At 42.7% G+C, this 19,895-nt stretch overlaps 1 protein-coding gene across 8 annotated transcripts in view; it reads right to left on the reverse strand.

Annotated features, from left to right (window-relative positions):
* CSGALNACT1 (chondroitin sulfate N-acetylgalactosaminyltransferase 1) overlaps positions 1-19,895 on the reverse strand; it is a 353,492-nt gene that overhangs the window by 307,672 nt on the left and 25,925 nt on the right. The gene's annotated exons all lie outside the window — the stretch shown is intronic.

Genomic DNA, 19,895 nt, shown 5'->3' on the forward strand with positions numbered 1-19,895 from the left:
AGCCTCCTGAGTAGCTGGGACTACAGGTTCCCGCCGCCACGCCCGGCTAATTTTTTGTATTTTTAGTAGAGATGGGGTTTCATCATATTAGCCAGGATGGTCTCGATCTCCTGACCTCGTGATCCACCCACCTCAGCCTCCCAAAGTGCTGGGATTACAGGCGTGAGCCACCGCGCCTGGCCAGAACTCAGAGCTCTTCAACACTAAAACTCATGCTCATTGTTGTACCAAGCTTCACAGGAACAGTTGGAGGATGGAAGTACCTAGAGATTTTAGCTGTCTGTAGTAGGGAACCAGGAAAAGAATATAATGGCAGCATTTTAAACTCATGGTGCCTACCTCTAGCCACTGAGTACTCTCTTCCTGAACATTCACTCTGCTTGTTCTCCGAGGGCCCAAGTAGGCCTTGCTGTGCTTCTACCAAACTCAGCATATCCTAAAATCATCCCTGCAAATCTCTTCCTTATTGCCACCAAGTCTCTGCACTCTGACTACCGCCATTACACAAAATAAATGCCAACCACTGCGTTTCTTAAAATGCAGTGCCTTCCTGGCCAAAACAGCTCCAAAACACAACAGAACCAAAATGCATGGATGGACAGCACCTGTTACCTTGCTAAAGACAGATGAGCATCTCACTGAGGCAGCTAAAGGCATAGACAGTTAACAGAGATGGAATATCTAAAAATGTGCAGAGGGCCAAGCTTGGCAAGAAACATCCAAGTGCAGTTGGAAACAATGAACCCAATCCTGACTGATGTTAAGGCTCCTGGTGGACCCTATGCAGAACATTCTAAAACATCATTGTAAGGAAGCATGTTTACAATCTTACCCTCAAAACGAAAAAATACTATTTTCACAAAACAGCCTGGAATATTCTCTCTTCCTCCCATCTTTCCAATGCTTTATCTCACCTCTTTCAGAAAACCTTGCCTGATTACTCTCCATCCCCATTTCCTCTGATTGTAATGGTTTTCTCTGTACTGCAAGATCCTAAATCATCTCACTAGGAAGTGCCTCTGGACCCTGTGAAGGGTGCACAGAGCAGCTGAATCATTTCCACTCTCAGGATGGTGAGCCGCGCTGGGCAGACAGGAATAGCGAACCACATAAAAGATATAACTTGTTTGAAGAGCATGACAGAGTGCTGAGAGGAGGGAATTCCATTATGAAAGGCTTCAGGTAGGAGGCAGGACTCAAGTGCACTTCAGAGAGTGAGTTGGATTTCCCTAGAGGAAAATTGTATAAAGAGGGATGAAGACTTAGTGTTATGCGTTGAATTGTGTCCCCACTAAAAAAGATAGGTGGAAGTCCTCACCCACAGTAGCTCACGATGCATCCTTATTTGGAAATAAGGTTGCTTCAGATGTGGTTAGTTAAGATGAGGCCATACCGGAGCAAGTGGGCCCCTGGATCCCATGTGAATGGTATCCTTATGAGAAGACAGAGACACACACAGAATGTCATGTGATGAAAAAGGCAGACACTGGGCTGCTGCAGCTGCAAGCCAAGAAACACCAAAGATTGCTGGCAAGCGACAAGAAGCTAGAAAGTGGCAAGGAAGGACCCCCTATGGGTTTCAGAGGGGATCTCGCCCTGAGGACACCTTAATTCCAGACATCCAGCCTCGAGATCTGCAAGACCACACATTTCAGTTGAAATTAATTTCAATACATTTTTGCTACTGTGAAGTTTGTGGTATTTTGCCAGGGCAGCCCCAGATGGAGAAGGGGACTGGAAGAAAGAGAGAAGCCAAGCTGTGGTGAAAGGAAACCACAGAACACGTTTAGGAAATGCCTTTCTCTGATCCTGCTGAAGACCTGTGTCCTACTTTACTCAATGGATGCATGGCACTGGAATGAGTTCACCTCCACATCCTCCTCTCTGCACCCAAAGCACTCTCCAGCTTCACCCTTCTTCTTTTGATCTTGTCTTTTAAAAGAAGGAGCTGTTTCTCCTTTCAAAGGCTAATTTTCTCATCTATAAACTTTATCCAATTATTCCCCACTCCTGTTGATCTCTTGCTCCAATAATTTCAAACTTTTGTTGTCTGCTGTGTAACCTAACTCCAGCCCTCTAATTTTTCTCTTTGAAAAGCAGCCTATACTTAGCTTCCTTTTCTCTGGCTGAATTATAATTTTGTCTTTCTCTTTTGTTTACAACTGTTGGAGTATAACATACCTGGGTATGTTTTGTTTTGTTGTAATTATCCTGCCTGGTAACCCCCTGAGCCTCTCAGATCTGTAATTTGGTGTCTGTCATTACTTTGGGAAATTTCTCAGCCATCATTTCTTTAAATATTTTCCCATCTCTATTGTCTCTCTCCAGTCTCCTTCTGGAATTCCAATAAACTATATGTTAGACTGATATTACCCCAGAGCTCTGAGGCGTTTGGTTTTATTCTTGTTTTTCCTTTTTAAAAATTTTTTCTCTTTGTGTTTTAGTTTGGGTAATTTCTATTAACTCATTCATTCTTGTGCATTGCCTACCTTTTCTATTAGAGCCTTTAGCTTATTAATCATAGTTATTTTAAGCCCCCTATCAGATTGTTCCAACATCTGTGACATGTCTGAGTCTGGTCCCGATGACTGCTTTTTCTCCTGGGATATTTTTTTTTTTTCTGTTTTCTAACTTTTAGTTTCAGGAGTACGTCTGCAGGTTTGTTATATGGGTAAATTGCGTGTTGCAGGGCTTCAGTATACAGATTATTTCAATACCCAGGTAATAAGCATAATACCTGATAAGTAGGCTTTTGATCCACATCCTCCTTCCATCCTCTACCCTCAAGCGGGCCCCACTGTCTGCTTTTCTTTGCATTCTTGTGTACTTGTATTAGTCCGTTTTTATGCTGCTGATAAAGACATACCTAAGACTGGGAAGAAAAAGAGGTTTAATTGGACTTATAGTTCCACATGGCCAGGGAAGCCTCAGAATCATGGCGGGAGGTGAAAGGTACTTCTTACACGGTGGCAGCAAGAGAAAATGAGGAAGATGCAAAAGTGGAAACCCCTGATAAAACCATCAGATCTCGTGAGACTTATTCACTACCACGAGAACAGTATGGGGGAAACTGCCCCCATGATTCAAATTATTTCCCACTAGGTCCCTCCCACAACACATGGGAATTATGGGAGCACAATTCAAAATGAGATTTGGGTAGGGACACAGAGCCAAACCGTATCAGTACTCAATATTTAGCTCCCACTTATAAGTGAGAACATATGGGATTTGCTATTCTGTTCCTGTGTTGGTTTACTTAGGATAATGTCCTCCACCTCCACCAATGTTGCTGCAAAGGACATGATCTCATTCCTTTTTATGGCTGCATAGTATTTCATGGTGTGTATGTACCACATTTTTTTTATCCAGTCTACTGTTGATGGACATCTGGGTTGATTCCATGTCTTTGCTGTTGTAAACAGGGCTATGATGAACATTTAGGTGCATGTGTCTCTATAATAGAACGATTTTATCTTTTTCTTGCCTTTTTGCATGCCTAGTAATTTTTATATTGAAAATGTGGGAGAATAAAGATGGGGGTAAATACATTTTAATGCCTGGAAATGGGCACATCTTTCCTTCTGCTAGTTCTGCTAGGTCTCTAGTGTAAGGGTTTGAGTTGATCTAACTAGGAGTTGGGCTGACTTGGAGGTTTGTTGTCTCTGTGGTTACTCTCAGTGACCTGCCAGCCTCACATTCCTCTAGTGATACCCTGTGTTCAGGGCAAGGGCTGATTGCCAAGTCTATTTTCCAGTGACTGCTGCACTCTCAGACTTCAGTCTTTCCTGTGCACCATGTCTCAGAGAAAGTCTGTTTCCTGCATATTATTTGTCAATCCATGCTTGTCAGCCTTGTAGTAGGGAATGGGGATCGGAGGTTGTTCTCTTATTCTGATTAAGCCTCAGTCTTGGGCAGGCAGTTTATCCCCAGAAACCAAGGAAATGGCATTTTCAGTGATCCTGCCAATGCTTCAATAATCCCGCCCTTTCCTCTAACACAGTCCTGAATCTAGCTTGTAATCTTGCTCCCGTCCCAAAATAAAGCTTTTGTCTTCTAGGGGAGACACAGGGGGAAAGTCATACGCCAACTCCCCTCCCTCCATGCTCTGAGCACCGCCTTTGTACCTCTCTCTGTGCACTCAGCATATCCTGTGTGGTAGGGAGTATACTTCTAAATATACTTTATCTTGCCTAATAGAAGATATGATCTTCCTGTGTTGTCAATCTTGGCTTTTTATTACATATTTGTTCTATACATGGTTTATCTTTTATCTCAACCAAAACCATTTCTTCTTTGATAATACAGTACAAACTTTTCCCTTTTTTAAAAAATATATATATATATTTCCAGCTGGGCACAGTGACTCATGCCTGTAATCCCAGTACTTTGGAAGGCTGAGGCAGACAGATCACTTGATGCCAGGAGTTCAAGGCCAGCCTGGCCAACATGGTAAAACCCTGTCTCTACAAAAAAAAAAAAAAATTAGCCAGATGAGGTGGTGCACACCTATAATCCCAGCTACTCAGGAGACTGAGGCATGAGAATCATGGGAACATGGGAGGCAGAAGTTGTAGTGGGCCAAGATCGTACCACCGCACTCCAACCTGGGTGACGGAGTGAGACTTTGTCTCAAAAAAAAAAAAAATTAATATTTCCCTTTTGCGATTTCTTATACTTCCTTCAACCTCCAAATACACAAATAGCATAGAGGATTAAAGTTGACCTCATCCTTTTCTGCAAGTTCTCCAAATAGAGTTATAATTATATATGACTAAGGGTCTGCAATCCTATACTACAGCCACAGCTCCCCACTCAGTTGTTGCATGGCATTAGGCAAAGGACTTAAACTTCTAAGCCTTAGTGGGGATAAACGAGGCAAAAATTCATATTTAATTCACAGGATTGCTGTGAAAACTAAATAAGATAATGCATGTGATAAGCACTATGCAGGTGTTAGTTTCTTGTAAAATTATCATTTTAAGAAATAGTTGCTTTTGGCAGAGAGGAGGAATGGAATTAACTTTTACTGAGTCCTACGCACAATGCTCAGTCTCTCTGCAGTCTCCATCTTAGTGAAGCCACACCAGTTAAAAGGCATATGTATTATCATTAACCTCGTGTGACAGAGGCAAGGTGCAAACAAGTTCCTTTGTCACCACTGACATAGCCTATGTAGCTGTGAACTATTACTTTCTTCTCATGACTGCAGAAAATATCTTCTGTGGAGTACAGACACATAACATAGCCACACCAAAAGGTTACTTAGGAAGGTGGTAGACAAGTAACCTTCCAAAGCAGTGAATTCACCACCAAGCCTTGAGACTCCATATGTTCAGCTATACAGGTTTTGACAAATGCAATGAGTCATGTATCTACCACCACAGAACCATAACGAACGGTCCCACCACTCCAGAAATTCCCTCATGCTGCCCCTTTATGTGGTTTAGACATTAAGATAGAATCAAACAGCTAATATGCCCTATTCGGGTCTCTGGTTCCCAGGACCCACTCCCCTGAGCTCCTGAATGGGACTCAGTTTAACAACCCCAGCTTGGTTGTCCAGTGACTGTGAACCAATAGCTTTTTTCTGTAGGTTATGTTCTGCAAGACTAGAGACTATTTTTAGTTTCTTGCACTGTAACCCTAGTCTTGGCTAGGCTCAGGCACTGTAACCCTGGTCCAGGCTAGCCTCAGGCACTGCAACCCTAGTCTAGACTAGTCTGCGGCATTGCTAACCTAGTCTAGGCTAGCCTCAGGCACTGCTCAGAAGCAGGCACCAAGGATCCACAGGCCAAGATGCCCTATAACTACCCCTGCCCCATCCACCATCCGCCATCAAGCCATCGCAGGGCTGGGCATCATGGGCTGGGGCCTCTGCAGACTTTCTCCTTGGGGCCCAGAGTCCCTTTTTATGATACCTAAAAGGTCCAAAGCATAACAGGCCTTCTTTTTGAGACAGAGTCTCACGCTGTCACCCAGGCTGGAAGGCAGTGGCACAATCTCAGCTCACTGCAACCTCTACCTCCCAGGTTCAAGTGATTCTCCTTGCCTCCACCTCCCAAGTAGATGGGATTACAGGTGCCTGCTGCCACACCCCTCTAATTTTTGTATTTTTGTATTTTTAGTAGAGATGGGGTTGTACCATGTTGGCCAGGCTAGTCTTGAACTCCTGACCTCAAGTGATCCGCCCACCTCAGCCTCCCAAAGTGCTGAGTTTACAGGCGTGAGCCACCGAGCCTGGCCACAGGCTTTCTATTTCTCCTCCATTTTCCTATTTAAAAACTGGAAGCCAAAGATTGAATTTGCACAGTTCTTATGCTATAGCAACAAAACGCACAGTTGCAGCAAGTGAATCTGTGTTTTTAAAACACATTCTCTTTTCTTTTTTCTTGCCATCAATGTACTGTTTCTATTTCATATGAACTGATAATTATTATATGCAATGCTTTCCCATCATGAACACTTAGTCATTTTTTAAAAACATTGCTTTGATCATGTCACTTCCCCGGCCCAAAACATTACCCAGTTTGCAGTTGTTTGCCATTTAGCCATCTCTAAATCCACCCAAATTGCCTCCCATGCCTCCCACACACAAAGCTCTGCTCTGGCCAAACAGGACTTATTTCCATCCACTCTACCCTTGCCTCTTCTGCAAGGATCACCACGACCGTGAAGCCCTCTCAGACCACAGGAATGAACTTCCTCTCTCATCTGGATTCCTGTAACCAAATTCCCCATCATGCTAAGATGTCCTGACGTATTATGGCTATTAACATACGCCCTGCAAGATCTCTCACCGTTGTAAAGGGTTAAGCTTCCCTTAAGTAACCATCTATCTTTGTCTTGTAGACACTGCGAACTGTGTAACAGAGTCTTTCCCTCCACCTGCTGACTGCTAAAACCTGAGAGCTAAATTTGTACCCTATTTCTAGGAAGTACACAGGACCTGATGCCACACATACACAATATACACACACACTATACAAAACAGTAACTTATACTTCAACCCTGGCTCAAATCATCACTTCCCGTCCTTGTTTTCTCTTGGACTCATTTGTCTTTCTGATTTATATTTTATCTTGCCACATTGCATGCATTTTTTTGGAAGGTAGGATGAAAGTGAGTGAGAAAAAGCTAGAATTCTTTCCCATGCCTGGCACGGACTCCCTGTACTCCCTGTGATGCGAGGTTGACAAGTGGATCTTCATATGCTGATATTTGTCATTATCTAAGGGGTATGTCTGGAAATAGGCACACATTCTTCAATCTGTCTCTGTTATGACCAACCAAAACTCAGGAGGCCCCAGAGCCTGGGTACATTAAACATCACAAAGGTCCTAATGTAGGAATCTCCCATCGTTTTCAGATATTTTCAGAAAAAAACAACAAGACAATGGATGCCAGGAGCTAAATGTCCAAAATAGTTGTGTGATGATGGTAGGAGAAAATCAGCAAAAAATCCCTATGTTGTTTCTTACTGGGATTCTAGACCTTGATCTTCCCCTTTTGGTATAAAGCTTCACGTCCACAATTAAAGCCACTCATTCTGCAAGTGTCTGTCTGACTCATTTCTACGTGGGAGGATGCCAGACAATGCCAGCTGCCTACATTCACCTTTCTTCTTTATGAGTAGAACCCCAGTTTTGCTCCAGGCAGACATATATTCTTCCTTATGAGAAAACAACAATGAAAAAACACCTCCCTCCCCTAGATCCCCTGCAGCTAAGTATTGCCACATGGCATACTTCTGGCCAGTGAGACATAAGCTGAGGCTCACTAGTTAGGGTCTTCCAAGAAAGCTATTATTTTTCTAATAATAGAAGGAGCACACTAGGCTGGCTCATCCCTTTTGACCTCACTTTTTGCCCTTTAGACTTCCTGGAAGGTGGATGTAATGACAGAGGTATAAGAGCCATTTTGCAAACCTGAGAATGATGAGAAAGGCAGAGGAGAAAGCTAAAGGGCACTGGTGACATGGAAGAGCCACTGTGCCAGTCCGGAGCCACTACCCCTGTCCTTCTCCTAGCACAAGAGAAGTGAAACCCTGCAATTCATGCCAGCATTTTAGGTTTTCCATTACAGGCAGCCAAAGTCAATCCCTAGTGATGTAGGGAGGCAGCGTGCTTAATAATAAGAGAGATAAATAAGACGCGATCCCAGTCCACACATGGTTCTCATGTATCAGGGAGAGATAAGAAACTCGGAGGAATAATCATAAAGCCTGATGGACCATGACAAGCACATAAGCCATAGCTGGGGGTGCTCAAAAGAGTTCAGAGGAGGGAGAAATGGCTTCTAGCTAAAAGCATTTAAATCGGGCCACTTCACACTAAAATATCACATTTATCCTACCTGGAGAGACACTGTTCAATCCAAGAGAATCAACCTCTCCTGGTAGAACTGTATGCATTACATGTCTTGGGAGGTAGTTTTGAGGAGTGGCTCCCTTCCCTGGACAGGGCTAAGGAGTGTGGCTGTGCCAGGCGTGGCATGGGAAGACATCATGCTGATTCTCTCTCTCCACCCTCCCTCCCCTCTACCTCCCATCCACTTGCTTGTTCTCAGAGCCCAAAAGGGAAAAAGCTTTCCTCCATCACTCTCTGGACGATTCTGTTGCTGCTGGCTCATGCCCAAGAATGTCCTGGCCAAGCAGCATCCCAGAGGAGGGTTTTGGTTGCATGTTTTAAAACATCACAACGAAGCCCCTGATGAAGAATCTGAGCCAGATACCTGTCCCCAAGGGGGCCTGCTGAAGTGGTAAGGGCGGCCCTGTGCAGAGGCCCTGAGACCTCAGATCTCATCTCCTATAGGAGCTGCACAGCCAGGACAGAGAAGAAAACACACACTGGGTTTTAAAGCACTGTTTCCCGGACCACACTAGCTGACAATAAACATGAGATCCAAGAATCAGTGACCAAACAGTATAGCCAGCCCTCTCCTTTTCTGCTGGAACTCAGTCACCTTGAAATGTTCCCCATTGGGTTCTCAGTTCAAGGCTCACACCCCAGAACCACATTGGAGATATTTGCCAGATTTTTCTCTTGAGTCCTAGTCCTGTCACCACCATTTCCAAAACCTGCTATGAACAACATCCCGGAGACTGTGAAACTGATCTCCAGGCCCATGCAACAAGCCCAAGTCCCCAGCCAAGACCTCAAGCCCTCTGCCTACTCCACCCGCCATGTATAGAAGGATTCTAATCAACAAAGTACAGAAATCACTGTTTGCACTCTGAAATCTGCAACTACAAAAATATTTTACCCAAAACACATAGGCACAGACAACAACACATGAGACACGATCCTAGTCTGCACATGGTTCTCATGTATCAGGGGGAGATAAGAAACTCGGAGGAATAATCATAAAGCCTGATGGACCATGACAAGCACATGAGCCATAGCTGGGGTGCTCAAGAGAGTTCAGAGGAGGGAGAAATGGCTTCTAGCTAAAAGCATTTAAATTGGGCCACTTCACACTAAAATACCACATTCCATGACAAACTCAGAATTCTGTCTGTCATGGAAAAGGTTAAATTTGAAAAGACCGCCAAAGTCTTCTCATCATATCACATACTTGAGAAATATCACGCATTATGCTAAGAACACATTTATGCCTAATGAACTGCACGATATATGCAAATTAAAACATGCTAATTGGCTTTAGCTGTTCCTTTACATAAAGTCAATACTTCTAGGGATCATTAAATGTATTCCTTTCATATTAATTTCAAAAGAAAAATTAATTGCTATAAAAACAAATTCCCAGGTGTAGCCAATGTAAAGATTCAAATCTAAAATGTTGCTACAGTAAAACATTTACTGTGTCAGCTCCCAATACCTAGTAAGTCTTCGACTCAAGCAAAAAAAAGAAATTTCGTATTGAATTTTTTTTTCTGTGATTTAAAACTGATTAATTCATGCTGGTTTAAATTCAATAGAAACCTTTTGCTTACATTTCAAATTTGTTTAAAATAAGCATTTAGTTATCTATTTTTTTTTTCCTAATTAGATGAGAAAAAGAACATTAAAACCAAGAAGGAAGCAAAAGAAATTGGCGCTTGAGACCGCCCTGCCTGTCCCATTGACTGCTCTCTCCCCTAAAATGTACACAGTATAGTGTCTGGCACATAAAGGGCCTCAATCAGTATTTTTTATTTAAATAAATGAATTAATCAATTAGCTTTTTGCAATGTTTTATGATGCCTTTAGCTAATTAAAATTAAAATAATAGTTATAATTCCTTGGATGCTTACTTTCTGCCAGGTACCCTACAATGTAGGTGTTCTCTTCAATTTCCAGATACAAAAACAGAGGCCCAGCGAAGTCAACTCAAATAGATATTAGGTTTCAGAGCCAAGATGCAAATCCAGGTCTGGCCACAAAAGTCAACACCATTTGCACATGGTCTCCCTAGCCTAGGGTCATGGGTGGTTACTGGAGAAGGGAGCAGATGGGAGCATGTGGTCCACCAAATTCAATCCAGCTGGCCACTCTGCAGGGGGCCTCACAGCCCTGGCGCATTGACCAGAGTCATGGATGGGCACTGGCCTTGCACTCTCACCGAGGGCAGGGTCATCCCTCAGAGAGACTCACACTAACCAAGCCCAAAGTGCTGGGTATGACTACAGCACCAACTCCTCTTTTGCAATAGGAATTAACATCTTGGGGACCAGTATATTCTCCCCAGGTAGCAAGATCTGCAACAGGTAAAGCCCAGTAAATATCAGAACGTTGTTGGGAAAACCAAAACAGAAGCAAGTACAACGATCTCCCAAATGTTTTCAGGGCAACTAGACTATTTGGATTTCCTTGGCTGTCACTACTACCTGCCACCGATCTTTATTCTAGGGACAAAGATTAGATAAGTGATTCCAAAGTCTCAAGATTCTCCCTTTTCAATCATCTCCACTTTAGAGCAAGCCTCCTCTATTTGTATATGCTAATTTATTTTCTCAGATTACCCTCAGGTCTCTGTCCTGGGAAATCTTCACCTTATTTTGGGCTCTGGCCCAAAGACCCAACGGATTGATACTAAAGTTTAAGATCAGTCTTATTTCCCTTATTTTCAAGCCCTTATATTTGAAGGAACTTATATTTGGGGTATACACCCAAATAAATGAAAACAATATCATATGTGTGTGTTTAATATTGTTAACGTGCTAACGAAAGACAAGTGGGCCGCAATAAAAACCCAAAACATCTTGAGGTGCGGATTCTTAGAAAGTGTAATTACACTTACATCATGTAAAATGTCACATCACTTTCACGTTATTCAAATGCAAGGTACTATTCTGAAAAAAGAATAAATCAGTGTTTGCCACAAACCTCATGACTAGTTGACTTTGTTAGTTGTCAGGATATCAAAAGAAGAAAAAGGGAATGGAATTTATAAAATGATCCACTAAGGAATGGAAGTTGCTGGGACAGAGACATAAGATGAAGGCATGAAGAGGAAGGCACAGCAACAGGTTTGCTTTCTGGTACAAGGACACAGAGGTCATGGCTAGTTCCTCCCACACTAGGATGTACTTTTTGGAAAAAGTGCCTCCTTTGGAAAGCTTATAATGAAGTCTAGTGATACATTGCACCATTTGATGGTACCGTACATGAGAAAATGCTAAAAACACTCTGGAAAATGCAAGTGGCTATATTACAATCTGTAGACAGTCCTGGTCCCAAATTCAAATGAAAATATAAACAGTTTGTTTGAAAACAGAGCTCTGACCTATAGTTCCCTGCTTAACCAAAGAGTCTATTTTTAAAGATTAGGAAACTTTTTTCAATCAACGGAAGTAGTAACATATTACCATTTATTTCAAGGAGGGAAGGCCTCAAATCTCTCATTTCGAAAACCCTAGGATTTTCTGGCTCTCAGATTTGTGCCTAAATTCTCCCTAAAGTGGAGATTTTGTATAAAATCTCCATGCTGATTTTCCAATATCCAGTAAGCTGAGCACGAGTTGTCCAGGAAAGCAAGACCACCGCTGCCCAGTAGCACATTTGTATCAGTTTCCCAGGGCTGCGACTACAAACTACCTCAAACCTGGCAGCCTAAAACCACCCAAGTGTATCATCTTAAAATGCTGGAGGTCAGAAGTCCAAAATGCATCTCACTGGGCTAAAATCTAGGGCTCAGGAGAGCTGCACTCCCTCTGGAGGCTCTAGGAGAATCCATTTCTTTGCTTTTTCCAGTGTCCAGAAAATCCATTTCCATACCTTTTCCAGAGGCTGTGGTTGGTGGCTCCTGAATCCATCTCCAAAGCCAGCAATGGCTGGCTGAGTTTTTCTCACACGGCATCACTTTGGTTCTCTGCCTTCATCACCACCTCTCTTTCTCTGATTCTTTCAAGAAGTCTGTGATACTGAACCCACCCAGATAACCCAGGATAATTTCTCCATCTCAAGATCCCTCCCTTCATCACATCAAACTCCCTTTTGCTGCATATAATAACAGATTACAATGACAAGGATTAGGACATTGCCGTCTTTGGGAGACCATTATTCTGCCTGCTGTTGCACCCTCAGCTAATACATAAGGATTCACAAGATACGACGAAGGTGCAATGAAGTCAATACAAGTTGCAAATAGAAATCTGTTCTGCTCAGATATTTGAGTCCCACAGCCTTGTGCGTTTCATGCACAGACACAGTGCATCCTCTGCGTGTTGTTGCCATGTGTCATGACCTTTCAGGGAGAGTGGAGTGGGAAAGACAGAGTGCCACATGTGCTTGGTGGCCCCGCATTCTCTTCTTTGGCTGGTGATGGATGACTATCCACCATCCCACGTAAGCAGAGAGCTGCGCCCTCAGCATCTCTGAGAGCCCTGCTGCCCCTGATATCTCCTCCCTGGCTTCATTGTGGCTGTCTGACTCATGAGCTCCAACCTTGCTCCTGCCCATGCCTCCATCTACTCATCTCTAACTGCTGCTGTTTAACCTGATGCAGGGTTCATCCTTACCCGAAAAACTACAGAAGATCAGAAGTAAGCACCGAGTCTCCCTCTGACACTATGGATAACTGTCCATTTTCAGGCAGGTGCAGAAGTCCAAGGCACTAAGCCTTGGTGTTTGCTTCGCTAGTGCAGCCCACCCTCCATTCTAAAGAGATGGTTGAGTTTTGGAAGGCATAGCTATAAGAATCTGCGTCCTGGCTGCCCAAGGCAAGGGGGTACCCAGTGTGGCTCTGGAAAGTAGCTTGGTAAATAAGATGGAACACAATGCATAAAAATACCTGAATTTCTTTAAAGACTTCACTTTTTTTCTTTTTTCTTTTCTTTTTTTTTTTTTTTTTGAGATGGAGTTTCACTCTTTTTGCCCAGGCTGGAGTGCAGTGGCGTGATCTCGGCTCACCGAAACCTCTGCCTTCCGGTTTCAAGCGATTCTCCTGCCTCAGCCTCCCTAATAGCTGGGATTACAAAAAGCCACCACCATGCCCAGCTAGTTTTTGTATTTTTAGTAAAGACGGGCTTTCATCATGTTGGCCAGACTGGTTTCGAACTTTTGACCTCGTGATCCACATGCCTCAGCCTCCCAAAGTGCTGGGATTACAGGAGTGGGCCACCACGCCTGGCCAAAGACCTCACTTTTTTAGAGCAGTTTTAGGTTCACAGCAAAATTGAAAGGAAGATACACAGATTTCCCATATACCCTCTACCCCCAACACATACACAGCCTCCCCCATTACTCACATACCCTAGCAGAGTGGTGCATTTGTTACACTTGAACTTACATGGACACATCATTATCACCCAAAGTCCATAATTCAGGCTTCACTCTCGGTATTGTACATTCTATGGGTCTGGATAAATGTACAATGACATGGAGCCACAATTATAGTATCATTCAGAGTAGTTTCACTTAAAATCCTCTGTGTTCTGAAGGCTTAAATTTTTTTGCAAAGTCTCTGTGGCCATATTACCTAGGGAAAGTCATGCGGCCTTGAATTTCCTAACAAAATACTGATAATTCTGCCTGCATCGCCTGTATATTGGAAACAATATAAGCTCCATGTATTTGGATAAAAAAGTTATTGTAAATAGTTACAGACTTTAAGATAAGTTAACATTAAATTTTAAAACAATAATATATAGAGCCTTTGATAAATGAAATAGCCCTACGGTTCTAAAATGATACGTAATTAAAAAAACATGTTTATGACACAAAAAATTGTTAACTACCTTGATAAATACAGAACATTCATACAATCTAATATTATACAACTACTGTTGTGAAATGAAAAAATATTCATTTTTATGTTTTTGTTTTCATGTTTACTTTTTGTTTCTTTTCCTTTGTATAGCTGACAAAAATTGTACACATTTACAGAGTACAACATGATGTTTTGATACATGAATATATTGTAAAATGGTTAAGTCAAGCTAATTAACATATCATCACCTCACATGCTTATCATTTTTTGTGGTGAGAACATTTAAGATCTACTCTCTCAGCAATTAAAAAATATACAATACACTATTATTAACTATAGTCACCATGTACAAATATTTTTAGAATGAGTATAAAGTCATATGAACAATATAATACTGACTATGAAAAAAATATACTAGAAGACAATGGAAGGAAAACATCAAACGTTGGCAGAAATTTCCTCTGGATAGCAAGTATATCCGTTAAAAATCATTAGTGGCAAACAACAGGAACCGATTCTGACTAACTTCAACAGAAGGGGTTTTATTAGGACACTGAGAGCTCAGAGGACTGAAAGCTGAGGAGCCACACCTGTGAGTCAGTGAGAACTAAGGCAGTTCTAGAAGCTTCTAGACAGCAACCTTAGGAACATCCTCATACAGAGTTACTAGTCAAGGTACCACTTCCAGGAATGAATAAACTCCAGCACTTTTATTCCCCTCAAAATTCAAATCCCTGGGAAGAAGCTTGCTATTGGTCCAGCCTGGGTCACACACCCACTCCTGGGGCTGAGGGAAGGCACTTGACCTGCTTTTCAATCACACCAGACTTTCCTTATCGGGGAGAGATGTGATTCCCCAAAAGGAAATCAGAGGGCTTATGGAAAGGAGTGGATGATGAGCAGCATGAAGGAAAAAAAAAATGTCCAGTGGAATTAGGAGTGACTTCTCTCTTTAACTATTTTCTTTAGTTGACAGGCTGCACCTAGTAATTACAAAATTGTGTTTTGTTTTGTTTGATTTGGTTTGGTTTGGTTTGGTTTGGTTTTAGACAGGGTCTGGCTCTATCACTCAGGCTGGAGTGCAGTGGTATGATCACGGCTTTCACTGCAACCTCCGCCTCCCAGGCTCAAGTCATCCTTCCAACTCAGCTTCCCAAGCAGCTGAGACTACAGGCGCGTGTCATCACACCTGGCTAATTTTTGTATTTTGTGTAGAGACGGGGTTTCAACATGTTGCCCAGGCTGGTCTGGAACTCCTGGGCTGAAGCGATCCAGCCGCCTCAACCTCCCAAAGGGATTATAGGTGTGAGCCACTGCAATTGGCCACAAATTGTTTCTATCAAGATGGTGATATTCTCCTTTTTGGTCATGGTTGATGGTTGCCCATCAAAATGTGCCCTCCCTTTTTCCCTAACACCATGGCTGGGTGACATTTCCCATCCTTCCTGACACGTAGGTATAACCCTGGGACCAAGGTGGGCCTCAGTTGTCTCCAGTGGAAAGTTAGCAAAAGTCCTGCCTCTGCCCTGAGGCCTCCTAGGCCTGCTCACCTGGAATGCTCCCCTCAGACCACATGAGAGGGAAATAAACATATATTTCCTTAAACAACTAAAATTATGGTTGAGTCTCTTTAAGACACTAGCCTTATCTTAATAGAGCAGCAAGATGTCATTCCAAGTGCGACTGGAGTTCTACGCGTGATGCTCTGAGAGGCTGTGTCATGTAATGATTAAGAACCCACACTCAGGGACCAGGCTGCCAGGGCTTAAATCTGGGCTCCAGCACTTACTAGCAGCATGACCTGGGCAAGTCATTTAGACATTCGGTGCCTCCGTTTCCTCACCTGTAAAATCTCGTAGGGTTGTTATGAGGATTAAGAAAATTCTTCTATGTAAAATCTAACTGTGACTCACACAAAGGAAACACTATGATAATTTCTACATGATTCAAAAGAAGTAGGCTCATTTTTCCACAGTCACGGTTTAACAATTTTTATGGAAAACATTAACACATCTACAGGTCAGCTCTAAAAATAAAAAGTGAATAAGAATGCAGGCTAAAATATCAAGCATTCTTTGTGCAATAGAAATTATTAATGCTACATACAGTAAGAAGGATCTGTTTGAGAAGATCAAAGAAATGCTTCAACTCACTGGTGTGAGCTGAAGAAAGAATTTCATTTTAAACTCTTCTATTTCAGGGTTCTGTGAGTTTAGGTCAGACTTATAATCCTATTTGCACAGACTTGTTCTAATCTGAGTACACACGCGCACACACTCTCATTGATTTCGAGGCCACATGTTCATTCCACATTTCAGCCCACGATTTATGCAGTTGTAGGAATAAAGTACTATTCATTCAATGCAGAGGCACGCTGCCTCTGCATAAAAAGGTGGCTTGTTAATTCATTTCTCGAGTTTTAATACTTTCTTACAATTTCTACCAAAAATTCTGGAACATTTTTAGGTGTGTATGACTGCACTGTGGAAAAAAATGGTAACCCTTTCCTCAACCCCCAAAAGGCGTAACTCACCCACCTTTGGCATAAGACCTTTGAGAAGGTGAAATTAAAATAAAATTGTCCTTCAAGCAGGCAGTCTGATTTCTAAGGAGCTATGGGTTACAAATATGTTACTAAACAAGTTTACTAAGGGAAAATTTTCAAAGGTTCCTACTGTTTTTTAAGCTGATATATTTCCCCAAGGAAATTATCACAAATTTCCTATTATTTCTTCTCACAAAATATTCCATGGATAAGTCCTTAACAATATAAACCAGTTAAATGTGATCTACTAGATACAACTAAGTGAGGACTGAAATGTACCATCGTTGTAAGGAAAGAAAGTCATGTCTTTTGAAAATTAATACATACACTCAGAAGTCTCTGGGCACATTATACCAAAGGAATTAAATAATGGAGTTAAGAAGAACTCTCAGCTCACTCTAATACTTGCTTATTCATGTGTTTGTTTGCTTGCTTACTTGTTAAGTGATTGCATGTATATTTGCAGACAGTGCTCATATGCAAACTAGCAACCATTCCTATGCATGGTTCCTCATTCCTCTAAGGGCAGAATTTAAGACCAATGGGTGGAAGCTGTAAAACACTTCCAGATTGAGCCATACAGATGCAGAATGGTCTGCCTTGTGAAGTAGTGAGTTTGCTGTCCCAGGAGTATTCAAACACAGACCGGACAACCTGGGATGCTGTAGAGAGGCTTCAAGGATCAGAGGGCTACTTAGTAGATATAGGTTCCTTTTAACTTAGAGAGCCTAGGACCTCACCAAGGCCAATTGAAAGGCTTTAATGCATTTCATTTTGATCTAACATTGTTTTTCTCCTGCACTTCCTGGCCCAGAAATAATCTGCCACAGAAGACATGGAGAACATGCTACAAATGCCACAAGAATGCCCTTCCCCCTCATTTATCCTCTGCTTTGACCACACAGAGAAGGGTGGTCCCATATGACCTTGTGCCTGGTGGATTCCTGGGCTCCACAGCAGTTAGAAGGAAGAGCTGAACGGGGTCCCATGAAGAAGTTCCCATCCTCCTTTACTGGGGAACTGTCACCTTTTTGTGAGAAAGCATCATTTTTCATTTCCCCAGCATCTTCAGCTCTCAGCAAGAGAAATCAGCTCACCAGCAGAAGTAGGGTGCTGATGTCACCTGCCATTCCATGTTCAGAGGGAGCGATCTCAGACAAAGGGTGCCAGTGGAGCCCACCAGACTAGACATCTTTACAATCTTACTGATAGTGCCCATGCAATGTTTCAAGATCCCCAATCTATAATCACGACTCTCATCTGCCTGAGTTACAGAAAAGCAGAAAGCTCATTCCTTGAGAAATGCAAAGTCAAAATCACATTAAAAGCCATCACACTCCCTTCTTTACACTCAATGTCCCTGTTCCTAAATCAGAATGCTCAGAACCAACCAAGAGATCATGAAGACCAAGATAGAACAACACCTGGGGAATAGGACACATAGCTCCCTGGCTGGCTGAGGTGGGATTTGAAAATGCGGCCACTAACGGAATTTGCACACTGCAGGACTCCCAGTCAAGCTGCTAATAAAGAAATTGCTTATGCTAGGGGACTAAAAATGTTCTGTATTGTTAAACTGGTATTATGTCCATGCTGAGGTTGGAATTATGATGTTTAAGTGGCCTGCTATTCTGAATGGACTTTTTCCAATAAAGAAAAATGTACTTAAGGATAAGCAAAAAAGTATATAAGGTGAACCCACCGGAAGGAATAACTAGGCCATCACTCTCAGCTGCCTGCTGTCTGTCGTTGCGTGCAGAGCTACAGGGGTTATGCGCACCTCCCAGGTGACAGCCACCCCTCCCAGGTCCATCCAGTGATGGAGTTGCCTGGCTCCTGGATAGGAGCGAAATGGTCCCTGAGCATCCCTCTGACTGTGTTCTTAGAGTAGAATGTCCTTTAATAAGTCCCTGGCATTTGTCAGTAACACTGAAATAGCTCTCTTTTGTTCCATCACTCTAATCATCTTGCAAACCAGACTCCAATGGCCACTGGCCAGAGCTGAAACCAGCGCTCCCTGCCCCAAGCTTGGGCAGAACGGAATGCGTACTCCTGCATTCTTCATGCCACGAGGACAGCTGGCAAACGCCCTGGGAGGAGAGGTGGGGAACTCCTTGAAGCATCAGAGAATGGAGAATTAACCTGGACAGGGATCCCCACTGGAATTAGGGGGTGCGAGGCTCTGTGAAAGAAAAGGAATCATGAGCCTAAACAGCTGCTAAAGATGGCTGTTTCCTGACATATCATCTTACAACCTAAAACCTGAGAAACTTGTGACGCCACTTTTTCATAATGCAACTCCATTAGGCTCACTCAAACACAGCACCTCCAAACAACCAGCAATAAAAATAACCTCCTTGGCCAGCTGCAGTGGCTCATGCCTGTAATCCCAGCACTTTGGGAGACTGAGGCAGGCGGATCGCCTAAGGTCAGGAGTTCGAGGCCAGCCTGGCCAACATAATAAAACTGTGTCTCTACCAAAAATACAAAAATTAGGCAGGCTTGGTGGCCCATGCCTGTAATCCCAGCTTCTTGGGAGGCTAAGGCACGAGACTCCCTGGAACCCGGGAGGTGGAGGTTGCAGTGAGCCGAGATTACACCACTGCATTCTAGCCTGGACGAGAGCGAGACTCCACCTCAAATAAATAAAGAAATATGGCTGTTTCCTGACACATCGTCTTACAAACTAACACCTGAGAAACTGATGCCACTTTCCCCTAATGCAACTCCATCTTGAACACAACACCTCCAAACAACCGCAATAAAAATAAGCTCCTGAAAGAGATCTGTGGATAGAAGATGGTTGCACAACCACTTGAAGGTACTTAATGCCACCAAACTGTACCCTTTAAAATAGTTGCACTATGTATATTTTACCACAATAAAAAATAATTCCATCTCAGGCTCTAATTCTTGATCAAGAAACAGCAGATACTTACTCGCCAGCATCCTCTATAATTGTATATTGAGAACTCTTTTAAACTGTTGCCATGGTTAATAATTTAGAAAATAAATTAAAATATTGAGTCAAATAATAACCAAGCTGTCAGGCCGTGCTGCAACTCTATCTTTGGCATTTCAATTATGTATGGCATTAGAGCTTTGATCTGCATAACGAGTTGATAGCACGCAGAAAACAAGACCATTTCTAAAAATGTGTCATTGGCCAAATGCTTTCTTACAATCAATTCTAAATCCTCCA

This window comes from Pan paniscus, chromosome 7 (assembly GCF_029289425.2).
Source record: "Pan paniscus chromosome 7, NHGRI_mPanPan1-v2.0_pri, whole genome shotgun sequence".
NCBI lineage: Eukaryota > Metazoa > Chordata > Mammalia > Primates > Hominidae > Pan > Pan paniscus.